Source organism: Elephas maximus, chromosome 14, assembly GCF_024166365.1.
Source record: "Elephas maximus indicus isolate mEleMax1 chromosome 14, mEleMax1 primary haplotype, whole genome shotgun sequence".
In the NCBI taxonomy this organism is placed as follows: Eukaryota; Metazoa; Chordata; class Mammalia; order Proboscidea; family Elephantidae; genus Elephas; species Elephas maximus.
In genome coordinates, this window is record NC_064832.1 from 96,214,453 (window position 1) to 96,234,317 (window position 19,865).

The window sequence follows — 19,865 nt, forward strand, 5'->3', positions numbered from 1 at the left end:
CCACCAACCCTTCAGTTACCAGTGGGGTCGGAGTCCTTACTTTCCTTGTAGGCTTTTAAAAGTACAGAAAAATAATGAGGGTTTTTGAGGGGACAATTTTATCCCTGTTTCCTCATCATTAGTAACAGGAAAACAACAACAACAGAAAACTTTGGTAAACCTCAAGCTCAGTAAATATTTCTGGGTCCTCTATTATGTCCTCACTCAGTGCTTGGTGCTGGGGCTAGAAATAAAAGTAAAAAGGAACCTGGGCCACGAGGATCTTAAATAAGAGTGTGGAATAGGAAAGCTTTGACAATGGTAGTCATCTTAGTCAGAAACAAGATGGTGGCCGAAGACATGAAAGCAGGCTGACAAACGCGGGGGCCAGAAGGGTCATAAGAAGTTAGCCCAACATTTGGTATGTCTTTCAGGGGGTTAGATAATCAGGTGTTTCTAGTCTCCAACTACTCCAACCTGAGTGTCTTCTTGGAGGATCTCTTAGTCTGGGTTCTCCAGAGAGGCAAAATCAGTGTATGTATAGATATACCAGTGACATACGTGTATATATATGTGTGTGCGTGTATATATATACACGCACACACATACATATATACGTAGGTGTCACGTAGTCGATTCCGATTCACAGTGACCCTATGTACAGCAGAATAAAACATTGTTTGTCCTGCACCATCCTCACGATTGCTGCTGTGCTTAAGCTCGTTGTTGCAGCCACTGTGTCAATCCATCTCACTGAGGATCTTTCTCTTTTTCTTTTTACAGAGAGAGACGGATTTACTTCAAGGAAATGGCTCATGCAATTGGGGGGCAATCAAGTCCCAAATCCATAGGTCCGGCGGCAGGCTGGAGACTTGTGTTGGCTCATGGAATTTTGGGGGTTGGTAAATCCAGAATCTGCAGATTCGGTGGCAGGCTGGAGTCCTCTGCAGGCTTATGTCCCAGGAAGTGGCGGTCAGGCAACGAGAGGAGTGCAGGGTCGAGAGAGAGCGAGCTCTGCCAGAACATCCGTTTATATCCTGGAGGCAGGCCACACCCCCAAGGAAATGCCTCTCTCAACTGATTGGCTGACCACCTCAGATCACATCATGGAAAGTAGCTACATCATATTACATTATGGAACAGCACTGAATCCAGTATCTGCCAAACCACTGAGAATCACAGCCTGACCACATTGACACATAACATTAGCCATCACAGAGGTCTACCCGGTATTCCTTGTTGGTGATCCCATCACAGCATGCCCTTCCTATCACCACACACATCCCCTTCTGGGTTGTCTGACCAAGACTAGGGGAGCCACCTATTTGGAGTTTCCCTCCAGACTTGAGAAGTGAGTAGGGCTGCCAGATTTAGCAAATAAAAACCCAGGATGTCCAGTTAAATTTGAATTTTAGATACATGACAAAAATTGTTTCCATATAAATATGTCCCATGTGATATTGATATTTTTATGCTCTATATTTTACCTGGCAGGTAGGTCCCTGGGTGGCAAAATCGGTTTGTGCTCCACTATTAATGTAAAGGTTGGTGGTTCAAACCTACCCAGTGATGCCACAAAAGAAAGGCCTGGTGATCTGCTTCAGTAAAGATTCAGAAAAGAAACAACAACAAAACCCACTGCCATTGGGTCAACTCTGACTCCTGGCGACTCTACAAACAGAGCAGAGCTGCCCCCCGGCTTTCCAAGGTTGTAACCTTGACGGAAGCAGAGCGGCCCCCCGAGGCTTTCCAAGGTTGTAAGCTTGACGGAAGCAGACCTGCCCCCCCAGGCTTTCCAAGGCTGTAAGCTTGACGGAAGCAGACCGCCACATCTGTCTCCTGTGGGACGGGCTGCTGGGTTCAACCAGCGGACCTTCTGGTTAGCAGCCAGGTGCTTAACCCCTCTGCCAGCAGGCTTTCACCAAGAGCAGCTCTACGCTGCAGCACGTGGGGTTGCCAGGAGTCGGAATCCACGTGATAGCAATGGGTATTTCATCTGCCAGCCTCAGAAGGGGTGTAGTGTCTTCACGTTTAGCCTCACTGGGCAGACACCAAGTCCAAAGTACTTTCTCCCACTTCTGACTCTGAGCTTCTCCAAATACTGAGAGATTTAGCAGGTGCCGTTTTATTTTTTGTCCAACACAGATGAAGCTCCATCTGCTCCTGGATCTTCATAACCCAACTGGATTTGCTTTTTTGCAGTTAAAATGCCTATCTTTCTTATTAAGGTTTTCTCCCTTCAAATACCTTGAAAAGTCGCCATCTTCATTTCATTTCAATGCACTTGACGAAAGCCACCAGGTAAATAATGCCCACTCCAAAAGAGCTTGTACTACGTCAAGAAACTTTTCTAATGGGTTCTTATTTATCTGTCCTGAGCAAAGTCAATGGTCTGGAAACAAGTCTAGTAGTTCAAGGCAAACTGAAAGCAACTTGAGACAATCTTTATTGGAAAAGCATTTGTCTCCTAACCAACGGCCACTTATTTTAGGATTGTGTACAGGAAGGATCTGAAAGCTCACTTTCTCTTCGTTTAAAAACGTGTGTATACCTCACGGGATTTGGTTTGTAGGTTTAGGGTCATGGTTTTATGGAACATCCCAGGCAGTTGGCTTAATATAATGTTTAGTGCTTCTGTTCTGCCTCCTAGTTCATTGTGTAATGCCTGGGACCTCAAAAGATTGCAATGGCCATACAAGGCACAATTGGTCTCTATTTACCTGGAACAACAAAGGAAGGAGAGTGAGGAATAGGAGGAGGAAATGGAATGTGTGGCTAATTGCCTCCAGGAACAACTGCCTCCTTTGCCATGAGACCAGAAGAACTGGATGGTGTCCGACTACCACTACTGAATGTTTTGATCAAAGATTTTATAGAAGAATTCTGATCAAAAGGAGAAAAGATTCAGAACAGAGTTTCAAATTCTCATGGAATCCAGAATTGCTAGAGCCACTGAGTCAGAATAAAACCCCAAAACTATTGTCCTCAGATAATCTTTAAACCTGAAACCTTAAACTAAAAATGTTCCCTAATGTCTTCTTTAAACCAAACAAAAATGGCTTAGCTTAATTAGTAAAGGACGTCTGCTGTGAGCATTATATTCTTTTAAAGAACTACCTACATGGGATCAAACTGATAACAGCAACTCAAAATGTTAGAGGAGAAACTTAGGGGCAGTGAGTTCATGTTAACCAGGGAGGAACAATTCAGAAAAGGAGGCTGAGAATGGTCACACGACTTGCAGAACGTAATCGATGTCACCGAGTTGTACCTGTAGAAACTGTTGAAGCGGTGCATGTTCTGCTGTGTATACTTTCAACAACAATTAGAAAAAACAGTGTGTATATATTCATATACAACACCTATATATGATATATATTTTAGATAATGATTATTTTGAAGGCTGTTGGAACGGAAATCTTCTTTGTTTTGGGAGCTACTTGCCACTAATCACTGGGCTTGGCACATAGTTGTCCCTCAATATATATTTGTTAAATGCAGGGCTTTGGATGGGTTCATTCTGGTTCCAAAACCTGCTGAGAATTTGCATTTCTAACAAGTTTCCAGGTGATGCCAATGCTGCTGGTTAGGGATCAATTCTTTTTTTTTTAAATTGTACTTTAGATGAAGGTTTACAGAACAAACTAGTTTCTCATTAAAGAGCTAGTACACATATTGTTTTATGACATTGGTTAGCAACCCCATGACATGTCAACACTCTCCCTTCTCAACCTTGGGTTCCCTATTACCAGCTTTCCTGTCCCCTCCTGCCTTCTCGTCCTTGCCCCAGAGCTGGTGTGCCCCTTTAGTCTCATTTTGTTCCATGGGCCTGTCTAATCTTTGGCTGAAGGGTGAACCTTGGGAGTGACTTCATTACTGAGCTAAAAGGGTATCTGGGGGCCATATTCTTGGGGTTTCTCCAGTCTCTGTCAGGCCAGTAAGTCTGGTGTTTTTTTGTGAGTTAAAAGTTTCTACATTTCTCTCTAGCTCTGTCCAGGACCCTCTATTGTGATCCCTGTCAGAGCAGCCAGTGGTAGTAGCCGGGCACCATCTAGCTGTACTGGACTCAGTCTGGTGGAGGCTGCAGTAGATGTGGCCCATTAGTCCTCTGGACTAATCTTTCCCTTGTATCTTTAGTTTTCTTCATTCTTCCTTGCTTCTGAAGGGGTGAGACCAGTGGAGTATCTTAGATGGCCGCTCACAGGCTTTTAAGACCACAGACACTACTCACCCAAGTAGAATGTAGAACATTTTCTTTATAAACTCTTTTATGACAATTGAGCTAGGTGTTTCCCGAGACCATGGTCCCCCCAGCTCTCAGCCCTGGTTTGGGACCTGTTCTGAGAACCACTAGTAGAGCAGTGGTTCTCAAAATTTATCATACATAAGAATCACCTGGGGATCTGGTTAAACCGTAGATCCTGATTCAGTATATCTGGACATGCAAATTCTCAGCAGGAATCTGAACTAAAATGAACTGGCTGGAAGCCCTGGTTAAATAATTTAAGAAATAGCCACCTACAGTCATAGTCTTTTAATTTCTCCACACAGTCGTGATTTTATACTCAAAAACTAAATTATCATGATAGCTCAGAATACAGGAAATGGATCTAAGCTACATGAAAAACTACATGGCCTTTAATCAACATGTTTCCAGTCTAGCTCTGCCACACTTGTTAGGATAAGTTATAGCTTCTCTGCGTCTCTGCTTTCTCTCCTATAAAATGGGGATAATATTCTCCCTACTTCATGTTTATAAATAGGACCTCATAGCTTGAATGTGATCATATTTATAAAGCTTTTATAACAAGGCCTGGCCCAAAATAATGACCAATCACCATGAGTTCTTTCATAGCAATGTGTTATGGACAATTCTACCTACAACTTTTGAGGAAATTAGAAAAGGGAATCAATTTTGGTATTTATGGGTCACTTTGGCTGAATTTTCATTTCAGCATAACTTTCCCATTCTTAGCTGGGTTTGGGAATAACCCAAAACCCACTGCTGTCAAGTGGACTCTGACTTAGTTTCCACCTTACACAGGTCCTAGTGACCCCATGTGACAGAGCAGACCTCCCCATAGGGTTTACAAGGCTGTGATCTTTATGGAAGCAGACCACCAGGTCTTTCTCTTGTGGAGATGCTGGGTGGGTTCAAACCACTGACACTGCAGTTATCAGCCTAGCCTTTAAACACTGCACCACCAGGACTCCCTAAACATATACAGTAAATGCTGCTAAAGCCAGAACCTGTGTAAGGTGGAAAAACCTGTCAGAGAAGGAAAACGCAAATATTTTCCAATAACAGAGAGCGATATAAAGGTGGCAAGCTGTACCCTGTCAAAGGCGGAACATTTGTGAGACCCAGAAAAACAAGACAGTCTAGTCCTGTTCTGGCTCTCACAGGTGCTGCAGTCAAGTCGATCCCCACTCCTAGCGACGCTGTAAGACAGGGTAGAACTGCCCCATAGGGTTTCCAAGGTTGTCATCTTTAGGGGAACAGACTGCCACATCTTTCTGCCACGGAGTGGCACATGGGTTCTAACCAATGACTTCACAGTTCGCAGCCGAGCACTTAACCACTGCACCACCAGGGCTCCTTGGTTTGGGAGTAGGGAAGAATATTTTGCACAATTACTTTCAGGAGTGCAGCAAGAAATGAATATAGAGTGGAAATCTGCCAATACCATTTTTGTTTTAACGCCCAAGGATTTATTCTGGTGTTTGGTTATAATTTAACAGATTCACCGGGGATTTTCTGGAGCATTAATATGCAGAACAAAACTATACTTTCCAAGTGTTGCTCTGTTTTAATTTGATATTTTTTTAATTAGAGTGATAATAGTGTCAAAGAAATACTCAGTTTCATTGAAAATCTGTCTCACAGTTCTCTCAGGATCAATTCACCCCATTCCTAAAGAGGCTGGAACAAATCGTGCTGACAGACGCTCAGATGGCTCCTCCTCGGCAGGAGAAATGATTTACTGTACGTTTGTCCGTCTGCGTTGCCAGTGCTCCCACCATGTGAGCAAAGAGAGAGCTGGGATGCTAGCGAAGTCTAGCCTACGTTCACCATCACTAATGCCTGAAAGCATACAACTGAAAACGTCAGCTTTTTGGGTTTTTTTCTCTCTCATATCTGCTTTGGTTAAACACCTGCTGAATACTATGCCCTTTCTGAGCTCCTGTTAAGAAGGGTACCCTCCTTGAGTCCATATGTGTAAATGTCAAGGCTTATGAATTTTAGACTGATGTCATGAAGAGTTTCAGGATAGACAGCCAGAAGGCTCCTTAGAAGCAAGGATGGCGAGACTTCATCTCACGTACTTTGGACATGTTATCAGGAGGGACCAGTACCTGGAGAAGAACATCAAGCTTGGTAAAGTAGAGGGTCAGCAAAAAAGAGAGGAAGACCCTCAACGAGATGGACTGACACAATGGCTGCAACAGTGGGCTCAAGTATAACAATGATCATGAGGATGGCTCAGGACCCGGCAGTGTTTAGTTCTGTTGTGCACAGGGTCACTGTGAGTCAGAGCTGACTTGATGGTACCTAAAACAGGCATGTTATTGTCTTGTCAAAAATATTTGCTATTTTTAGCATTCTTCTTTCATTGTGAAGGCGGTTGTTGTTGTTAGTTGCTGTCAAGTCAGCTCTGACTCATGGTGACCCCATGTACAACAGAATGAAATGTTCCCTGGTCCTGCACCATCTTCATGATCATTGGTATGTTTGAGTCCATTGTTTCGACTAATGTGTCACTCCATGTCATGGAGAGTTCCCCTCACTTTTGTTGGCCGTCTATATAACCAAACATGATGTCCTTTTCTAATGATTGGTCTTTCTGAAGACACGTTCAAAGGTTATATCTCTTCTAAGACCGATTTGTTCCTTCTCTGGCAGGCCACAGTATATTCAGCATTCTTTACTAACGCCACAGATCGAATGTATCAGTTCTTCTTCTGTCTTCTCTTTTCATTGTCCAGCTTCCCATGCATATGAGGCGATTGAAAAGGCCGTGGCTAGGGTCAGGCGCGCCTTAGTCTTCAAAGCGACATCTTTGCTTTCTAATTTAACACTTTAAAGAGGTCTTGTGCAGTGGATTTGCCCAGTGTGATATGTTGTTTGAGTTCTTGACTGCTGTTTCCATGGATGTTGATTACTGACCCCCATCGTAAGTAAGTCAGGGACTCCCTATATTGATTAATATAGCACTTGCCAAAAGGATAAACTGAGGAAGACAATATGCAGTAGTGAAAAGGGTACTGAACTATGATACACCCTGGCCTGAGTTCCAGTCTGAGCTCTGCCCTTAGACAGCTGTATAATTTCAAGCCAGTCACTTAAACTCTCACGTTCTCCCTTGTTTCCTCCTTTGTAAAGTGGGAGAAGCACAATAGATGTCGTCTGAGTTCTCGTTTAGATCTGAAATTGTATGAATTCAGGTACTTGTTTGATATCCAGCCATGAGCTCTTCATATTCAATTTAGGATTTTTCTACACCAAAGGAGACCTGGAGGCACAGTGGCTAAGTGCCCGGCTGGTAACCAAAAGGTTGGTGGTTGGAACCCTCCAGCCACTCAGTGGGAGAAAGACATTGCTTCTATTCCTGAACTGAAATTGGGAAAATGTAACCACAAAGTTTATTTCTGTTTAAGTTCCAATTAAGGCTCAGACAAAGAAACTTAAAACAATAGACGGTGTCTCAGAAACACCTGCCTTATTTTAGACTTAAGTTGCCACCAATCAGACACATAAGGTCAACAGAATCCTTGTTCTGCTAGTGTTCATTTATTTTAATGTAAAAAAGATCAGACAAATCATTTCAGAACACAGGTAGTGAATAAAACAAAGGCTGTGGTTTTAACCAAGATCTGTGCATACACAGGGGTCAGTGGTTGTCCAGTGGTAGAATTCTTGCCTTCCATGTAGGAGACCAGGTTTGATTCCTGGCCAATGTACCTCATGCACAGCCACCACCCATCTGTCAGTGGAGGCGTGCATGTTGATGGAATGCTGAACAGGTTTCAGTGTTTCCAGAATAAGACAGACTAGGAAGAAAGGCCTGGCAATCTACTTCCAAAAATGAGTCAATGAAAATCCTATGGATCACAAGGGTTCAGTCTGCAAACGATCATGGGGATGATGCAGGATCGGGCAGTTTTTGTCCTACTGTGCATGGGGTGGTCATGAATTGGAGACTGACTTGTTGGCAACTAACAACAACCTCCAGAAATGGTGCTTAAAAGTTGAAGAAAAAAAAAGTTTAAAGTATTAGATTGTCTGAGTTATCTAGCGCTGCTATAACAGAAATATCACAAGTGGACGGCTTTAACAAAGAGAATTTTATTCTCCCACAGTCTAGGAGGCTAGAAGTCTGAATTCAGGGCGTCAGCTCCAGGGGAAGGCTTTCTCTGTCTATCAACTCTGGGGGAAGGTCTTTGTCATCTATCTTTCCCTGTCGAGGAGCTTTCAAGCACAGGGAGCCCAGGTCCAAAGGACATGCTATTCTCCTGGCTCTTGTTTCTTGGTGGTATGAAGTCCCCTTGTCTCTCTGCTCCCTTCTCTCTTTTATATCTCAAGAGAGATTGACTTAAAACACAACCCAGTCTTATGGATTTAGTTCTGACTCATTAACATAACTGCCCCTAACCCCACCTCATTAACGTTAAAAAAAAATGGAGGTAGAATTTACAACACATAGGAAAATCGCGTCAAATGACAAAATGGTAGACAATCATGCAACACTGGAAATCACGGCCTAGCCAAGTTGACATATATTTTGAGGAGACAAAATTCAATGCATAACATAGATGTAAGTATTCAATGGGAAATACGTAACCTTTTTGTACCTGGAAGAGTAGAGAATGTTCATTCCAAATGAACTGTTCATCACAAAGTCAAGGGTTGAGTACGTGGGGATTACCAGAAAGGGTGAGTGAGTGTGACACTGGTTAACGTACCCACGTGTACCCTTTAAGCGCGCCTACATGTCTGCAGAATGGACTTTTATTTGTTCTCATTTATGTTAACCCAGGAGAGATGCCTCCTTGAACCACAGTTACTCAATAGTAATGTTTTACTCCAGAAATACTAAGCACTTGACTCATGCCTTTGAAGTTGTTTCATAATTCAGAATAAAAATTACCCCGAGAAGGCAATCCCTTATGCCTTCTAAGTGACTTTCTCTTGCCTGACCTTTTACTATAAAAAAAAATCAACTGATCCTTTGTTGGGATGATGTGCTAATCACTCAAAGGAGTTTTATATGGTCCTTTCACATAGGAACCAACCAGAACAATGAGAATTTCCACTAATCCTTTCCACAGTGGGCACAAGGCTGCGTCAGTACGCGAGCAATGTGACTCTACAGTCTAGAGATAACTCCTGGCACAAAGTTCAGGAACTAAAAAGAAATCACACACAAAAAAGGCCAGTGCGAGACAATAAAACTGAATCACAGCTTTTATGGCTATTATTGTAGTTCTCTTGGCCCATAAATTAACCGATTAACGCAGCACAGAAATAATAAAGAACCTACTAACCTTATTCATTGACCAGCTTTCACATGCATACCAGGTGAATAAAAACACCATGGCTTGGGTCAGGCACATCTTGGTCCTCAAAGTGACATCTTTGCTTTTTAACACTTTAAAGAGGTCTTTTGCAGCAGATTTGCCCAATGCAATACCTGGTTTGACTTCTTGACTGCTGCTTCCATGGGCACTGATTGCGTGTCCCAAGTAAAAAGAAATCCTTGTCAACTTCAGTCTTTTCTGTGTTTATCATGATGTTGCTTATTGGTCCAATTGTGAAGGTTTTTGTTTTTTTATGTCGAAGTGTAATCCATTCTGAAGGTTGTAGTCTTTGATCTTCATCAGTAAGTGCTTCAAGTCCTCTCCACTTTCAGCAAGCAGGGTTGTGTCATCTGCATATCTCAGGCTGTTAATGAGTCTTCCTCCAATCCTGATGCCATGTTCTTCTTCATATAGTACAGTTTCTTGCATTACTTGCTCAGCACACAGATTGAAAAAGTATGGTGAAAGGATACAACCCTGACACATACCTTTCCTGACTTTAAATAATGCAGTATCCCCTTGTTCTGTTTGAACGACTGCCTCTTGATCCATGCAGATTCCTCATGAGCACAACTGAGTGTTCTGGAATTCCTATTCTTTACAATGTTATCCATGATTCGTTATAATCCACATAATCAAATGCCTTTACATAGTCAATAAAACATAGGAAAATATCTTTCCGGTATTCTCTACATTTAGCCAAGATCCATCTGATATCAGCAAAGATATCCCTAATTCCATGTCCTCTTCAATTTGGCTTGAATTTCTGGCAGTTCCCTATAGATGTACTGCTGCAACTATTTTTAAATTATCTTCAGCAAAATTTTACTTGAGTGTGATATTAATATCATTCGATAATTTGCACATTCTGTTGAATCACCTTTCTTCGGAATGGGCATAAGCATGGATCTCTTCCAGTTGATTGGCCAGGTAGCTGTATTCCAAATTTCTTGACATAGATGAGTGGGGGCTTCCAGCGTTCATCTGTTCTTTGAAACATCTCAATTGGTATTCTGTCAATTCCTGGAGCCTTGTTTTATGCGAATGGCTTCAGTGGAGCTTGGACTTCTTCCTTCAATACCATTGGCTCTTGATCATATGCTACCTCCTGAAATAGTTGAATGTCGACCAATTCTTTTTGGTATACTGACTCTGTGTATCCCTTCCATCTTCTTTTGATGCTTCAACATTTTGCCCATAGAATCCTTCAGTATTGCAACTCAAGGCTTGAATTTTTTCTTCAATTTTTTCCGCTTGAGAAATGCAAAGCGTGTTCTTCCCTTTTTGTTCTCTAACTTCAGGTCTTTGCACAGTTCATTATTATACTTTACTTTGTCTTCTGGAGCCACCCTTTGAAATCTTCCAGTCAGCTCTTTCATTTCGTTATATCTTCCATTTGCTTTAGCTACTGTGTGTTCAAGAGCAAGTTTCAGAGTCTCTTCTGACATCAGTTTTGGTCTTTTGTTTCTTTCCTATCTTTTAATGACCTTTTGTTTTCTTCATGTTGGATGTTCTTGATTTCATTTTACCAACTCTTTTGGTCTTCAGTCATTTGTGTTCAATGTGTCAAATCTATTCTTGACATGGTCTCTAAATTCTGGTGGGATATAGTCAAGGTCATATTTTGGCTCTTGTGGACTGTTTTGATTTTCTTCAGCTTCAACTTGAACTTGCATATGAGTAATTGATGGTCTGTTCCGATTTTGGCCTCTGGCCTTGTTCTAACTGATGATATTGAGCTTTTTCATCGTCTCTTTTCACAGATGTAGTTGATTTGATTACTGTGTATTCCATCTGGTGAGGTCCATGTGTATAGTCACAATTTATGTTGTTGAAAGAAGGTATTTCCAATGAATAGGTGGTTGGTCTTGCAAAATTCTATCATGGAATTTCTATCACCAAAGCCAAATTTTCTATCAATCCTACCTTCTTGTTTTCAACTTTTGCATTCTAATAACCAATAATTATCAATGCATCTTGATAGCATGTTTGATCAATTTCAGACTGCAGAAGTTGGTAAAAATCTTCCATCTCTTCATCTTTGGCCTTAGCTCTTGGTGGGTAGATTTTAATAACATTCACATTAACTGGTCTTCCTTGTAGGTGTATGGATATTACCCTGTCACTGACAGAGATGTACTTCAGGACAGATCTTGAAATGTTCTTTTTGAAAATGAATGTGAAGCCATTCCTCTTCTATTTGTCACTCCTGGCATAGTAGAAGATATAATTGTCCATTTCAGCTCACTAATGCCTGGAATATCTATGTTCAAACATTCCATTTCATTTTTCACACCTTCTAGTTTTCTTAGATTCATACTTTGTACCTACTATGTTCCCATTATTAATGGATGTTTGCAGCTGTTTCTTCTCCTTTTGAGTCTTGCCACATCAGCAAATGCAGGTCCCAAAATCTTGACTCCATCCATGCCATTAAGGTCGACTCTATTTTGAGGAGGCAGCTTTCCCCCAGTCGTATTTTGAGTGCCTTCCCAACCTGAGGGGCTCATCTTCCAGCACTGTACCAGGCAATGTTCCGCTGCTATTCTTAAGGTTTTCACTGGCCAGATTTTTTAGAAATAGATCACCTGGTCATTCTTACTAGTCTGTCTTACTGGAAGCTCCACTGAAATCTGCCCACCATGTATGGTCCTCCTGGTATTTGAAATACCAGTGATAGCTTCCAGCATCACAGCAACATGCATGCCACTACGGTACGACAAACTGACAGACGAGTGGATGGATAAGAAGGACTGCAGAAGAAATGGTGCCCTTGAATTATGATGCTGTCGAAGGATATTGAATATACCATGGACTGCCAGAAGAACAAATAAATCTGTCTTGGAAAAATTACAGCCAGAATGCTCTTTAGAATCAAGGATAGTGACACTTCATCTCATGTACTTTGGACATGTTATCAGGAGTCCCTGGAGAAGGACATCATGCTTGGTAAAGTAGAGAGTCAGCAAAAGAGAGGAAGACCCTCAATGAGATGGACTGACACAGTTGCTGCAACAATGGGCTCAAATATAGTAAGAATTGTGAGGATGGCGCAGGACAGGACAGTGTTTCTTTCTTTTGTACACAGGATCACTATGAGTTGGAACTGAGTCAGTAGCATCTAACAATAAGTAACCAGGCCAGCTGCAATTGAGTTGATTCCTACTCATGGCATCCCATGTGTGTCAGAGTAGAAGTGTGCTCCATAGGATTTCAAAGGCAGATTTTTCAGAAGGAGATCGTCAGGCCTTTCTTTTGAGGCCCCCTGTGTGGATGGAACCTCCAGCCGTTCAGTCAGCAGCCGAATGTGTTAACCGTGTGTACCACCCAGGGACTTGGAAGAACCTACTACCCATTTCTTTTTACCATCTCACAAATGTTTGCTAGCTTTTCTTGCTTACTACTATGTTAGCAATGACACATCTGGGTATATAGTTCGAGCAACAAGAGTCATGCTTCAGGTAACATTTTTAATTTTTACATACATCCTTTATTCCCCGAAAATTCATTTCTTTCAGAGCTACTTTCTATTTCCCAGCTGTCTTTCATCATGGTACAGCCCCTAGCCAAATACAGGAAGTTAAACTTTCATGTAATTGTCTCACGTGTAATTTCTCACCACTTTCTAGCTGTATGGCAGCAATTAATATTCTAAGCCTCCCTGTGGGAGTGTCAGAATTCTAAACCTAGGGACAAGGACCAGAGTGTTCAGTACACGTTTTGAAGCATCCTTTGTATTTCCTACCAGAGCTCAAGTCTGAAAATGTTCAAAGTTATATTTGAAGTAACTCAATCTCATTGGATTTGTCCTTATTTAATTTGAGGACAAAGTTAATTTATAGTTAACCAGATTTTATAATAAAGTTAAACACAGTGATAACTCACTAATTCAGCATTATTTAAGACCTCAATTAAATTAAAATTATGTGAGACACCATTTCAAGGCACTGAGGATTCCATGAGGGATACAAAGGAATTCCTGTCCGCATTGGGCTTACAACATAGTAGGGAGAGGAACGTGTGCATAGACAACGTGTTGTTGTTACTATAGTTGTGTGCTGTGGAGTCCATTCTAACTCATAGCGACCCCATGTGACAGAGTAGAACTGTCCCATAGGGTTTCCTAGACTGTAATCTTTATGAGAACTAATTTCCAGGTCTTTCTCCTGCAGAGCTGCAAGGTGGGTTCGAACTGACAACCTTTTTGTTGGCAGCCAAGTGCTTAACTGTTGTGCCAGCAGGGCTCCTTGTGTATGAAATTAATACCTCAGTAACTATAATACAAGGTAAGTGACATAGTGACAAAAGAGTAGAAAAAAACACTATGGTGTTCAGAGAATGAAAGATAATATTTTGTTGTTTCAGGAAAGTTTCATGGAGTAGATAGTGATCAGGGTTTACCTTTGGAAACTGGATACCATTTCAATTAGTAGAGATGGTGAGGGCAGGTATCCTACACAAAAAGACCATATAAACTAGGCATGGAAGTGAAAACCTTGGGGTGTGATTTTGGAATTGTGTGATTCCATCCAGCTAACTTGTAAAAGGGTCTGGAGATCTACTTCCAAAAATCGGCCAGTGAAAGCCCTATGGATCACAATAATCCAATCTGCAACCAATCATGGAGATGGCGCAGGACCGGGCAGCGTTTTCTTCCATTGTGCGTGGGGTTGCCATGAGTTGGGGGCTGACTCAATGGCCGGTAACAACAACAGCAGTGCTTCTCAAATACGAATCACTTGAGAATCTTGCTAAAATGTGAGCTCTGATTCCATAGGTCTAGTGTGGAGTCCAAAAATTTTCATTTCTAAGAAGTTCCCAGCTGATGGCAATGCTGCTGTGAGTAGCTAGGGTCTCAGGTATAAGAAATATGCCTCCACATGTAGACTGGTTGAAAGTTGAGGGCTTTGACAGTTACAAATCTGTACTTACTTAAGAGGTAATGAAATTCTTTATCGGTAGGGAAATCAGTGTTGGAGTTCTCCCTTAAGACGATGAATCTGGCAGCTCTGGGTATGTGTAGCTGGGAACAGAATGGACAGAGACTGACGCTGAGAAGACTGGCTAGGGCTCTGGGGGACTGGGGGTCTGGGAGACCAGTCAAGAGGCTATCAGGCTAGATGGGGTGAGGGCAGAAAGCGGAAGGCCAAGTGAGAAGCTAGGAGCCCTGGTTGCACAATGGTTAAGCACTTGGCTGCTAACTGAAAGGTTGGAGGTTCAAAACCATACAGTGGCTCTGTGAGAGAAGGACCTGGTGATCTTCTCCTGTAAAGGTTATAATCTACCCTGTCACACGGGATCACTATGAGTTGAAAATTGACTTGATGGAACCCAGCCACAACAGAGAAAAGGCAGAAGAAGTATGTCTTGGCAGATGACAATGCAGGGGCTACTGAGGAGGAAAAGTAAAAAATGCTGGTGATTAAGGTGAGGTTTTTCCAAGACAGTACCAGTTCATGGCTACTACCCAGTATAATTATTAATAGTGACACCTTTCACACTAAAAAAAATCCAGTTTGGCAATAAGGAAACTTGATGGTACAATGGTTAAAAAGTTTGGCTTCTAACCAAAAGTTCGGCAGTTTGCATCCACCAGCCACTCCTTGGAAACCTGTTGGAGCAGTTCTACTCTGACCTATAGGGTTGCTGTCAGTTGGGATTGAACTCAATGGCAACAAGTTGGTTTTTTAACAGGTTTTGGGCAGTAAATGACATGGTCACCCTAGCTATGAGTACAGGTGACTAACAATGTAGTTAGGCTGGTAGAGATGGGGCGATGTCACTCAATCACTCATTCATTCAATGTTTATCCAAAGTCAACTGACTATGTGCCATGCCTTTTTCTAAGTGCTGAGGGTATCTATGTTTAAATAAAAATGACAACAACCAGAAGGCTTGCCCTCACAGAATTCATGATCCAGTGGGAATTTACAGTCCAGAAGTGGTGGGTGGGGGTGGGGGGGAATACAAAGCGAGTAAGGTGCCAGAAAGACTTGGAGCCAAGGACAGTGTCAAGAACAGAATTAAGAATGAGGGATTGGAATCTGAAATGGAGGTGGATGCAGGTCTGAGGGTGGCTGAAGCTTCGAGAGCGGAGGCAATGGCTCTCTGAAAGTAGATGGAAGGAGAAGGAAGAGGCCTTGGGTGAAGGCCTCACTTATGGGACAGTCAGAGGAGTCAATGAGCCTATGAAGGAGCCACCAGAGAGGTAAAGAAGAGCCAACATATGGCTCCATGGTGGTGGCTAAGGAGATGGGAGGTCAAGGTTCCTCTAGTTAACATGATCAAATGCTGCCGAGAGCCCAAGGAGACAAGGTCTGGGCACAGGTGGCAGTGCAGGAAAGGGGAGGGGCAGCTTTGGGAAGCAAGGCAATATGCCCTGGAGGGCTGGTCAGTAAGGTGCGAAGTGGTAATACAGAAACAGTTACAGAGGATCTCAAAGCATCCAGCTTACTCTTAGATGATAATTTCCTGTCATAATTATGGATTTCTCATTTTTTGATTGTTAATAAAGAGGTTTTTGTTGTTATTTCCTAAATTTAGGGACAGAATAAATCAAAAGCTCTAAGCATCTCATTTTTCATCAACAACTAATGTATAATTTTTGCTCACAAGACCACTCTGAGAATAGATCATAAATGACACCTGTGCACTTAAAATCTAAAGTGGCAAATGAGAGCCGTGTTTCAGTAAAGACATTCAGTTTTACTTTACGTCTTCTTTCTGATATGGGAGTGAGATGTAAGGTAGTAAGAGGGATGTGTGTGAACGTAACGGCACTGCGTGAAAAGTACCAGCCATTCTCTGGAAAGCAAAAATTCATTCCTCTGTCCAGAACTGTCGGTACTGTTATTACAGGTATTCATTTCAGTGGTTTGCCACGTAGTGATAGAAAAATGTTATCTTAGTCTTATGGGGCTAAAATAAGTCTTAGCAGAGCATTTAAATTCCACCACCACTGCCCCTTAGCCGCCACCCCTAGACACACTAACACACATATGGGGCCACAAACGTGCTGCCTGGGAAGGATGAAAACGCATCCTATCTATAATGCTTCCAGGGAAGATTATACACTATCCCACCCCTGGGTGGTACAAATGGGTAATGCACTCAGCTGGCTTGTGGACAGTCCTCATATGGCGTCTGTCTTTCCCTGTGTCTGTGTCTCTGTCTATTCTGGGCTTTTTATAACTCAGAAGGGATCAGGTTTAGGAGGTACCCTCCTCTGCCACATGCGGTCACTATGAGACGGAATCGACTTGACCCAACAACAACAACAACACGCGTTACAGTCGAAGAAGAACAAAGTGCAGGGAGAGTACAAGTGGGGACAGTTTCCCAGAGAAGATATTTGAACTTGATCTTGAAGAAAGAACGCCTTTGACAAGCGAAGTCGGACAGGGCCAGAGTGAGATGGAAAGTAGGGGCCAAGCATCTGCCAAGCTGAGGGCAGTTGTGTGAGGCTGAGGATGGTGAGAGGCTGCATTCAGGGCAAGTGTGAGGTGGGGTAAGTACGTGGGCAAGGTGGCAAAGGACAGAAGACAGGATGGCACTGGCTCCAAAGAGTCGACCGTCTCATAGACTCAGCTAAGGTTGGGAGACGTAGTCACCAAGGCAGAGAGCAGCAACGAACTCTAGGCCAAAAATACTAACAGCTTTTGTCTAATTTTAGATCACCTCTGAAGCCATGTTCTGAGAAATGTATATCTCAAAGAAAAAAAAAAAAAGACTGCACCTTCTGACAATGTAAGTATGGGAGTTCTTCAAGACAGATTTGTTCACTCTTCTGGCAGTCTGTGGTGTACTGAGTGTTCCTCGGCAACCCCGCAATTCAAAGGCGTCAATCCTTCTTCGGTCTTCCATATTCATTGCCCAGCTTTCTCATGCTTATGATGCGATTGAAAACACCATGGCTCGGGTCAGGTGCACTCTGGGGATACCATGTGTCTTCTCCTACTTAGCATTGATATCGGCTGTCAGTTTATTTACATGCCTATTGGTTTACTGTTGGTCCTGTGTGTAGGCTATGAGCCCCATGAGGTAGGGGCTCTGTCTGTTTCCCCTCAGTGTTTACTGCAGTGTCTAGCACACAGATGCATTCGACAAAAGCTGAAGGTTCACATCAGTTGTTGTTGTGCACTGTTGAGTCGATTCCAGCTCATGTCAACCCCACGTGACAGAGTAGAACTGCCCCATGGGTTTTCCTAGGCTGTAATCTTTGTGGGAGCAGATTGCCAGGTCTTTCTCCAAGCTGCTGAGTGGGTTCAAACTGCCAACCTTTTGGTTATCGGTCCAGTGCTTAACCATGCCATCAAATCAATTCCAACTCACTGTCACCCTGTAGGACAGAGTAGAACTGCCCCCGTAGGGCTTCCAAGGCTGTAAATCTTTACAGAAGTAGACTGCCACATCTTTCATCCACGCTGTGTGGTTGGTGAGTTGGAACTGCCGACCTTTCCCTTAGCAGCCCAGTGCTTAACCACTGCACAACCAGGGCTCCTGGTTTATAAGTTAAGAGAGGATAAATAGTAAGACTCCTCATAAATAGACTACAGACTGCAGCTCGTTTCTAAGTTCAGGCTATTGTAAATTTAAAATTATAGAGAAACACTCTTCCAGTGATGACTGTTCATCAACATAACAGTTTCATTTCTCTAATGATTAATAAACATTAGCTATTAAAATAACTTATAATTCAGGAACAACCTAAACGTACCTGCCTTGAATTTCATTCCATCATGCCTAGCTGGCGCTTTCTCTGCGTGTGTAACATAGTTCTTCTCTTTGGCATTTACACACTTCACGTTTTAGCCTCGTGTCTTCCATTAACTCTCACTTAACCACGCCACACGTGGCTAGTTCCTCTAATCTCCTCCATAAATCACTCTCCTCTCTCCTTTTATTATTCCTGCGGCGCTTTCAAAACTTCTTCCAATGTTTCAAACCCTTTGAGGCACCAGAGCATTAAACCCAACACAGAATTCTACATGTTTAGGAACCAAAGACGTCTAGGCTCGGTCTGGTATTGAGCCCTGGTGGCGCAGTGGTTAAAGTGCTTGGCTGCTAACTGAAAGGTCGGTGGTTGAACCCATCAGCTGCTTGGCAGGAGAAAGATGTGGCGGTCTGCTTCTGTAAAGGTTTACAGCCTTGGAAACCCTGTGGGGCAGTTCTCCTCTGCCCTGCAGGGTTACTGGGGGTCAGGGTGGACTGGATGGCAGTGGGTTTGGTTAAGTTTGTTTTGGTCAATAAAGTCTAGGCAGGCCTTCTACTATGTGAATGAAAAAAGAAAAAAATTCCAGAAAGTCAAACTTTCAAAATACATTTGGTTTTGCCTACTAGACACTCAATGTTTTCATCACTGCTTTCCCTGGTTGTTCCACAGTAATGCCACGAGGGGAGCGAAGGTTTCCTTTGACGCTAACCTCACCGCGGAATACCTAAGACCCAGGAGGAGCTGGCAGCGGCTTTGGCAGTGAAGGGTGGAAACATGTTTCGTCTGAAAAACAACACTGTGCACCCTCTTGCTAGTCCTCCTCCTGCCCAGCTTGCCTTGTACCTTAGTCCTTTGTGCGTTTATTTTCCTACCAGAAGATTTTCCCATGGGGATAGGCAGGGAGAGTTCAGACAGCTAAATGTACCCATCAGGCAGCTGGTTCAAGGGCGTGACGGCACAAAACACTGGATGATGGATTTGGCCTGCCGGAGCAGGGCAAGTCAGAGGTGGGAATTCAAACTTTAACTGTGTGGTTCTATTTACCGTGTCACCTACAGGCTAAGTTAGCCACGGGAGAGCAATTTGCTTGGCTAGTCTAGCTGTAGAGCAGAGACAAAAGGCCTCAAGAACAGCGCCTAATCTGATAAGGTCCAGCCACAGGTGATGCTCCACGAATGAATAGAAAAGTGAGATTTTCGGAAAGGTTGATAGTTGGAGTCCACCCAGAGGTGCCTTGGAAGAAAGGCCTGGCAATCAACGTCTGAAAAACCAGCCATGGAAAATCCTGTGGCGCACAGGTCTGCTCTGACACACATGGGGCACCCTGAGTCAGAGCCGACTCAACTGCACCTGGTTGGGTTTGTATACAGTCATCCCGGGGTCACACCCACATTGGGCATTAGCATAGGTCAAGTGAAGACTTTAATTGGCGTTCTGTGAAAAAACAAAACCAAAAAGTTCAGTGGTTCAGCAAGCTTAGCAAAGGCTGGATTGAATAAAGTAAATAGGCTTCCTTACTGCCAGACTGGTCCAAGTGTTTAGTACTTTTATATCAATATAAACTGTAAAACTCCAGTAAGGCTGTACTCAGATG

The 19,865-nt window shown here is 42.9% G+C and overlaps 1 long non-coding RNA gene across 3 annotated transcripts in view; it reads right to left on the reverse strand.

Annotated features, from left to right (window-relative positions):
• Positions 1-19,865, reverse strand: part of LOC126058075 (uncharacterized) — a 95,334-nt gene that overhangs the window by 12,213 nt on the left and 63,256 nt on the right. The gene's annotated exons all lie outside the window — the stretch shown is intronic.